Source organism: Mandrillus leucophaeus, unplaced genomic scaffold (assembly GCF_000951045.1).
Source record: "Mandrillus leucophaeus isolate KB7577 unplaced genomic scaffold, Mleu.le_1.0 Scaffold460, whole genome shotgun sequence".
NCBI lineage: Eukaryota > Metazoa > Chordata > Mammalia > Primates > Cercopithecidae > Mandrillus > Mandrillus leucophaeus.
The window spans coordinates 338372-346745 of record NW_012104921.1 but is presented as its reverse complement, the minus strand read 5'-3'; positions in this window follow the sequence as shown (position 1 = coordinate 346745).

Below are 8374 nucleotides of genomic sequence, written 5' to 3'. Positions count from 1 at the left end.
GTCTCTACTAAAAATACAAAAATTAGCCAGGCATGGTGGTGCGCACCTATAATCCCAGCTACTCAGGAGGCTAAGGCAGGAGAATCACTTGAACCCAGGAGGTGGAGGTTGCAGTGAGCCGAGATCTCACCATTGCCCTGGAGCCTGGGTGGCAGAGTGAGACTCCATCTCAAAAAAGAAAAAAATTAGTCCATGTAGTGGCATGCACCTGTAATCCTAGCTACTTGGGAGGCTGAGGCAGGAGTATTGCTTGAGCCTGGGAGGCAGAGGTTGCAGTGAGCCAAGATAGCACCACTGCACTCCAGCCTGGGCTACCGAGCAAGACTGTCTCGGAAAAAAAAGACTGACTTAGAGAAATGACAAATATTTTTAACTGGAATTGAAAGTTGCAGAATCATGAACACATTAAGATCTTATTTTATACAAAAAGTTAGGCCAAGCACATGGTTCAAGCCTGTAATCCCAGCACTTTGAGGGGGCAAGGCAGGTGGATCACTTGAGGTCAGGAGTTTGAGACCAGCTTGGTCAACATGGTGAAACACCGTCTCTACCAAAAGTACAAAATTAGCTGGGTGTGGTGGCAGGTGCCTGTAATCCCAGTTACTCAGGAGACTGAGGCAGGAGAATCACTTGAACCTGGGAGGTGGAGGTTGCAGCAAGCTGAAATGGTGTCACTGCACAGCAGCCTGGGTGACAGAGCGAGACTTTGTCTCAAAAAGAAGAAAAAAAAGAACATGCATCAAACTATTAAGAGATTATCTCTGAAAGGCAGATTGGAAGAAAGGTAGAGGACTTTGATTTTTTTTTTATATTCCTCTTTAGTGTTTGAATTCTTTTACAATCATTTTTGCAATAAAAACAAATTTAATGAAGCCAGGTGTGGTGGCACATGATTGTAGTTCCAGCTATTCTAGAGGCTGAGGCAGGAGGATCACTTCAGCCCAAGAGTTTAAGGTTACAGTGAGCTATGATCATGCTATGCAATCAAGCCTGGACAACAGAGTGAGACCCTATTGCTAGAAAAAAAAATAGTGTAATGCGTATAGAGTGGAAAAATTAGAACATTCACAAAAGAAAAAAGAAAAAAACAATAATCACCTACCATTTTAAGATTATTATTGTTAATATTTTGATAACATGTCTATTATCTTTTTTCTAGGCATATATATGAACATATAAAATCATATGTATAACAGACTGATCATATTGTTAAACAATATAAAGTTAAACAAGTCTTAAGCCTTTTTCTTGGACATTTTAATATCAACAAAGTCCAAAATTCATCTACCCATAACTATCCAAACTTATTTGTTATTTAACGAGTTGTTTTATCCCTTTTATCAGCTAACAAAAGAAGCCTGAGAGCTGGGCTTTTTTAGCTGAGCCAGGAAAAGTAGCTGCTTTATTTCAAGCCATGAGGATTACACTTCTATGCTCAGAGATCCCCCTGTCTGCAGTAGCAGAGTTAAAGTGGTGAGCAGTTATCCAGCAAAGCTGCTTAGGAAAAAAAAAAATCCATCTAGGTCATTCAAAACCCAAATTATCTTTTACTTCCCTGGAGGTCATTTGCCATACTTTATCTGAACACTTGTCTATAAAACCAAGCTGGATAAATTAGAATTTAATATAAACTCAGAGCCCAGGGAATAGTATTATATTTACTAGGTAAATATCAATGCCTTGATAACACCTGAAGTCTATATATATGTATTATGGGCACGTGGACGTGCTGAGGTGAAAATTCTAGAGATTAAGGCAGGGTGCTTCACGACCAAGGAAATTAGCCACCAAACTTTCAAGGAACTATCTAAACTAATTTTTCTTTGAAAATTGTCTTGAAATTTCTTTAAGTTTATATTCAATTTTCTAATAGGTACATGATATATAGATAAATACACTTTTAATAAGTGCTTTATTGAAATATAACTCACATTACATGAAGTTTATACTTTGAAAGTATACAGTCCAGGAGTTTTTAGTATATTAGCAAACTTGTGCATCAGTAACCACTATCGAATTCTAGGATATTTTCATCACCCTACCAAAAAAATATAAAAACTAGAATGGGCGCAGTGGCTCACGCCTGTAAGAGCAGCACTTTGGGAGGCCGAGGCAGGTGGATAACCTGAGGTCAGGAGTTCGAGACAAGCCTGGCTAATATGGTGAAACCCCATCTCTACTAAACATACAAAAATTAGCCGGGCATGGTGGCACATGCCTGTAATCCCAGATACTCAGGAGGCTGAGGCAGGAGGATTGCTTGAACCCAGGATGCGAAGGTTGCAGTGAGCCAAGATCACACCATTGCAGCCTGGGCGACAAGAGGGAAACTTCATCTCAAAAAAGAAAAAAAAAATTAAAAACTCATGCTCATTAGCAGTCACCCCACATTCTCCTCAACCCTCAGTTTCTATAAACCACTAATATATTTTCTGTCTTTGTAGATTTGTCTACTTAGGATATTTCATATAAATGGGATGATACAACATGACCTTTCATATCTGGCTTCTTTCATTTAGCATGTATTCAAGGTTCATCCATATTGTAGTTTAGATCAGAGCTTCCTTCCTTTTTATAGCTGAATAGTCCATTGCATTTATATACTACATTTTCTTTGTGTATTTATTAGTGGACATTTGGGTGTTTCCATTTTTTCGTTATTTTGAATAATACTGGTAAAAACATTCAAGTATAAGTTTCTGGGTAGATATTTATGTTTTCAATTATTGTTGATACATACATAGGAGGGAAATTACTGAGCCATATAGTAATTCTATATTTAGCTTTTTGAGGAATTATCAAATGTTTTCCAAAGTAGCTGTACCATTTTACATTCCCACCAGCAGTTTATAAGTGTTCTAATTTCTCCATATACTCACCAACACTTGTTATTATCCGACTTTTTAATTATAGCCATCCTAGTATGTATGAAGTAGCATCTTTTTGTGATTTTAATTTGCATTTCTCTAAGGACTAATCATTGTTGAGCATCTTTTATGTGCTTATTTGGCTATTCATATATCATCTTTAGAGAAATGTCTGTTCAAACTTCAAACCCTTTATTTTTAAATTAACTTGTTGGGTTTCTTTTCTTTTTTTTAAGCACGGTCTCACTCTGTCACCCAGGTTGGAGTGCAGTGGTACAATCATAGCTCACTGCAGCCTCTAACTCCTGGCCCAAGCAATCTTCCCTCCTCAGCCTCCTGAGTAGCTGGGACTATAGGCATGCGCCACCATGCTCAGCTAATATTTGTCTTTTCATTGTTGAGTTGTAATTATTCTTTATATATTGTATCCTGGATACATGTCTCTTGTGAGATAAACAATTTGCAAATGAAAAAATGGATTTTCTCCATTTTGTGAGTTGCGCTTTTAATTTCTTTTTTCTTTTTTTCTTTTCTTTTTTTTTTTTGAGACACAGTTTTGCTCTTGTTGCCCAGGCTGGAGTGAAATGGTGTGATCTCAGCTCTCCGCAACCTCAGCCTCCCAGGTTCAAGTGATTCTCCTGCCTCAGCCTCCCGAGTAGCTGGGATTACAGGCAAGCGCCACCACACCCAGCTAATTTTGTATTTTTAGTAGAGACCAGGTTTCTCCATGTTGTTCAGGCTGATCTTGAACTCCCAACCTCAGGTGATCTGCCCACCTTAGCCTCCCAAAGTGCTGGGATTACAGGCGTGAGCCACCGTGCCTGGCTGCCCTTTTAATTTCTTCATAGTGTCCTTTGAAGCACAAAAGTTTTTAACTTAGAAGTTTAATTTTTTATTAAATTGAAGCTTTATTAAAGTTTTATTTTTTATTTTGTCACATGTGTTTTTGGAATCTAAGGAGCCACTGCCTCATCCAAGAGCATGGAAATTTACATCTGTGTTTTCTGCCAAGTGTGGTGGCTCACACCTGTAATCCTAGCACTTTGGGAGTCTGAGGCAGGTAGATCACCTGAGGCCAGGAGTTTGAGACCAGCCTGGCCAACATGGTAAAACCCCATCTCTACTAAAAATAGAAAAATTAGTCGGGCATAGTGGCACGTGCCTCAGATTTTCTAATTTATAAACATAGAATGTGTTCCCATTTATTTAGTCCACCCGCCTCGGCCTCTCAAAGTGCTGGGGTTACAGGCTTAAGCCACCACACCCAGCCCTGGATATACATTTTTAACAGACAGGACCACCATCATTTAAAGTATGTAACTCAGCTGGGCACAGTGGCTCACACCTGTAATCCCAGCACTTTAGGAGGCCGAGGTGGGCAGATCACTTGAGTTCAGGAGTTCAAGACCAGCCTGGCCAACATGGTGAATCCCCACCTCTACTAAAAATACAAAAATTAGATGGGTGTGGTAGCACAAGCCTGTAGTCCCAGCTACTCGGGAGGCTAAGGCAGGAGAATCACTTAAACCTGGGAGGCGGAGGTTGCAGTGAGCCAAGATGGTGCCACTGCACTCCAGCCTGGGTGACAGAGCGAGACTCCATCTCAATCAATCAATCAATAGCATGTAACTCAATGACATATACAGTCTATTTTAGCCATTTTCCCTGGTCCCATTTAAAAAAAAAAAAAAACAACCACCTGGTAAAATGAGGTTGAAAAAGATTTCTGTATACCTAGGGGCCAAAGGTGAAATTCTTCGTGATAAACATTTAAGGATTGAATATTAGCAGGGATATCAGTTACACTTAGAACACTAAGGTAGTTGTTGGTGATTCATTATAGGTGAGTTTTGGCCTTTTGCTCCTGTCCAAGTTGGAAACACCTTCCACGCTCAGGTTTTGTTGGTTGATAAGGTTTTGACCACAGTAATTCCTGAATATTAATGAAAGAGAAAGTCATAGTAGTAAATGACCTGGTTAATATGTACTGGTATGATTCAAACTTACTATACAAAGATACTCATTCTAAGGAACTTACTTTGTCCTTCTCAGTCTTGAGGAAAGTTCGCTGTATTGAATGTTCTGCAATCTCACTAACCATTGCATAATTTTCCATACAATATCCTACTTTATCAGTGGGTGGTTAGCCTTTGCCTTACTCTCTTCCAGCTTTTTAAAAATACATTATTTGTAGCCAAATAAAAATGAAATCTGTTTTATTCTTCTTTCACACTCAAAAGAAGCTTTTGATATTCTTGGAGTTTTTGTTTTGTTTAGCAAAAGCAACCTATGTCCTTTCATTAATCGTCTGTAATCTTATTAGCAAACAAAATTTGCAGGTGGCTTTTATGTTACTGTTACTATCACACTGTGTACAGAGGGGACATGGAAGACTCTAAAAATAACTAATCTAACCTCAGTAAATGTACTAAACTATATGGACTGAATATTCTTACAGGCTTAAAGCCTGAGTAAGATAGTATTCATTCCTAGAACAAATGATAATTGAAATCTTTATTCTCTTTTCTTTTAGGGTTCCCCACTTCCTCTTTCCCCCTAATCTGGGCGTAGCTACAGGGTTTTGTGTGTATGTGTATGTGTGTGTGTGTTTAAGAAATGGCTTGTAGTCTCAAGAAACAAAGCACACAACCTTCTTTGCATAGTGATTTCTTCTATCATATACATTCTATATTGTCACATTGATGAAATTACAACAGAATTTGTAATAATAGAGCAATGGCTGTTTTCCATTTGACCTATTTTAGTCACTAAAAAAAATGTGCTGCCTCTGTCAAAGATTTACTTATATATTACCAATGGATTAATAGAAATGTATTGAATGTTGATTAATTTGTTGTTCTAGTTCTTTAATTCTAATATTAAGTTTATTTGAAGCTACAACCCGTAAGTGTCCAGCTTTTCATTTCTTTCATAAATAAAGCTGGAAGTGATTATAAGTTCATATCTTCGTTGATGCTTCCTTATAGATTCTGTCTCCCCACCCCTCTGCTCCTCCCCAGTGTTACACAACACTACGGAGCCAGGAACACAATGTCAACTGTCAACGTCTTTCTAAAGGCAGTAGGTGATATTTACACACGTAAGCTGCTGGCACTAACAAGGTGACTGGAGTCAAATGTAAACCACGGGTTTATCATTCCCAGTCAAATATATTGTGCAATGGGGTAGCAATGGGCACTGTGTGAAAGGTTGCCTAACAAGCCGCCCCAGCCTTAGGATTAGTCAGCTCCTTGCTGTGAGATGTATGTGAGCAAGATACTGGAGGTCTCTGGTGATAGAAAGGCACACTGGCCAATGGCAAAAACCAAAAGGAGGGGAGCTCAATTTTTGGCAAACAATTTGAATCTTAGCAAAAGACCTTTGTTCTCTGAGGTGCAGAGGCTGAGAGGTTACTGAGAAACATCCAAGGAAAGGATGTTTTGTGTGAAAACTTCCCCTCCTATACAAAACTTTATAAACTGTTATGATTTCTGGCCATCTAAATTTACAGTGAAACCAAAACATGTTTCTGGGGAAATCTTTTTTTTCTTTTTGTAATAAAAGTTGTAATTATTATTAATTATTATTATTGTTATTTTTAAGACAGAGTCTCGCTCTGTCACCCAGGCTGGAGTGCAGTGGCACAATCTCAGCTCACTGCAACCTCCACCTCCTGGGTTCTAGCAATTCTACTGTCTCAGCCTCCTGAGTAGCTGGGATTACAGGCTCATGCCACCACACCCGGCTAAGTTTTTGTATTTTTAGTAGAGACGGGGTTTCACCATGTTGGCAGGCTGGTCTCGAACTCCTGACCTCAAGTGGTCTACCCACCTTGGCCTCTCAAAGTGCTGGGAATACAGGCGTGAACAACCATGTCTGGCTCAAAAGTTATTAAAGTTATTAAATACAAAAGTTATTAAAAACAACATAAACACACTATAGGAAATTAGAAAAACAAGGCAAGGAGAAAAACACTCATAATCCCTTTTGCTAAAACCCAGCTATATCACAATGGCATACGTTCTTATTATTTGAACTATTTTCCATGGTTGTAATCACATGGTTATTTTTGTCATGTGATCATTTTTGGTAACTTGTAAGTTTCTTTCTTTCTATAATGCTACCTAACAATATTTTAAATAACTGAATAATATTCCATTCATCATATGGTTGAACTAACACTCACTTTATTCCAACAAATAGGCTATTTCCATTTTATGTTGTTTTTATAAATAATACTGACATAAACAAAACTTGAAATACAGCTTGTCTTAAGAAAAATTTTTTTAATTTAAGGTGATTTATATTAAGTATAAAGCTTGCATAAAGCATATAAGAAAAGCTTAAAGAAAAATAATAAAATGGTGAAACCCATCTCTACTATAAATACAGAAATTAGCCAGGCATTGTGGCACACACTTGTAGTCCCAGCTACTAGGAAGGCTGAAGCACGACAATGGCTTGAACCTGGGAGGCGGAGGTTGCAGTGAGCTGAGGTTGCGCCACTGCACTCCAGCCTGGGCAACAGAGTGAGTCTCCATCTCAAAAAAAAAAGAAAAAAAAAGAAGAAAGAAAGAAAAATAATAAAATGGTCCAGGTGCAGTGGCTCATGCCTGTAATCCCAGCACTTCGGGAGGCTGAGACAGGATTGCTGGAGCCTCAAGACCGGCCTGGGCAAAATAGTGAGACCTCATCTCTACAAAAAATTTTAAAAATTAGCTGAGTATGGTGGCATGCACCTATAGTCCCAGCTACTCAGGAGGCTGACGTGGGAGTATTACTTGAGCCTGGGAAGTCGAGGCTGCAGTGAGCTGTGATCAATGCCACTGCACTCCAGCAGTGACTGCACTGCACTCTTGGGTGACAGAGCAAGACTGTCTCAACAAAATAAATAAATAAATAAAATCACAAGGAGAAAAAATAAGAAATAGATAAATAAAATGAACAGCTGAGTACCCACTTTCAACTTGAAATACAACACATTGCTTGTAATTTAGAAATCCCCCATGTGCTTCTCTTTGGTTGCAGCCAGCTCTCTTCCCTCACAGAAATAATCACTAGCCTAAATATTTTGTTTATTGCATTTTTCCGTGTTTTAAATTTTTTCTAAGGATAGATTCTTCCTAGGAAAAAAAACATTTTTCTTTTGAGACAAGGTCTCACTTTGTCGCCCAGGCTGGAGTGCAGTGGTGCGATCATGTCTCATAGCAGCCTCCCAGGTACAAGCAATCATCCCACCTCGTTGTCTTAAGTAGCTGGGACCATAGACATGAACCACTATGCCTGAATAATTTTTTGATTATTTTGTAGAAATGGAGTCCTGCTGTGTTGCCCAGGCTGATCTTGAGATCCTGGGCTCAAGCCGTCCTCCCACCTCGGCCTCCCAAAGTGGCCAGGAGCCGCTACACCTGGCCCTTTCTGGGAAAATTTAATAATTAAGGTGAGTTGTGGGTTTATCAAGGCTAGTTTCTGATGTTCAGCTTATGTTTCTACTCCAGAAATTATCA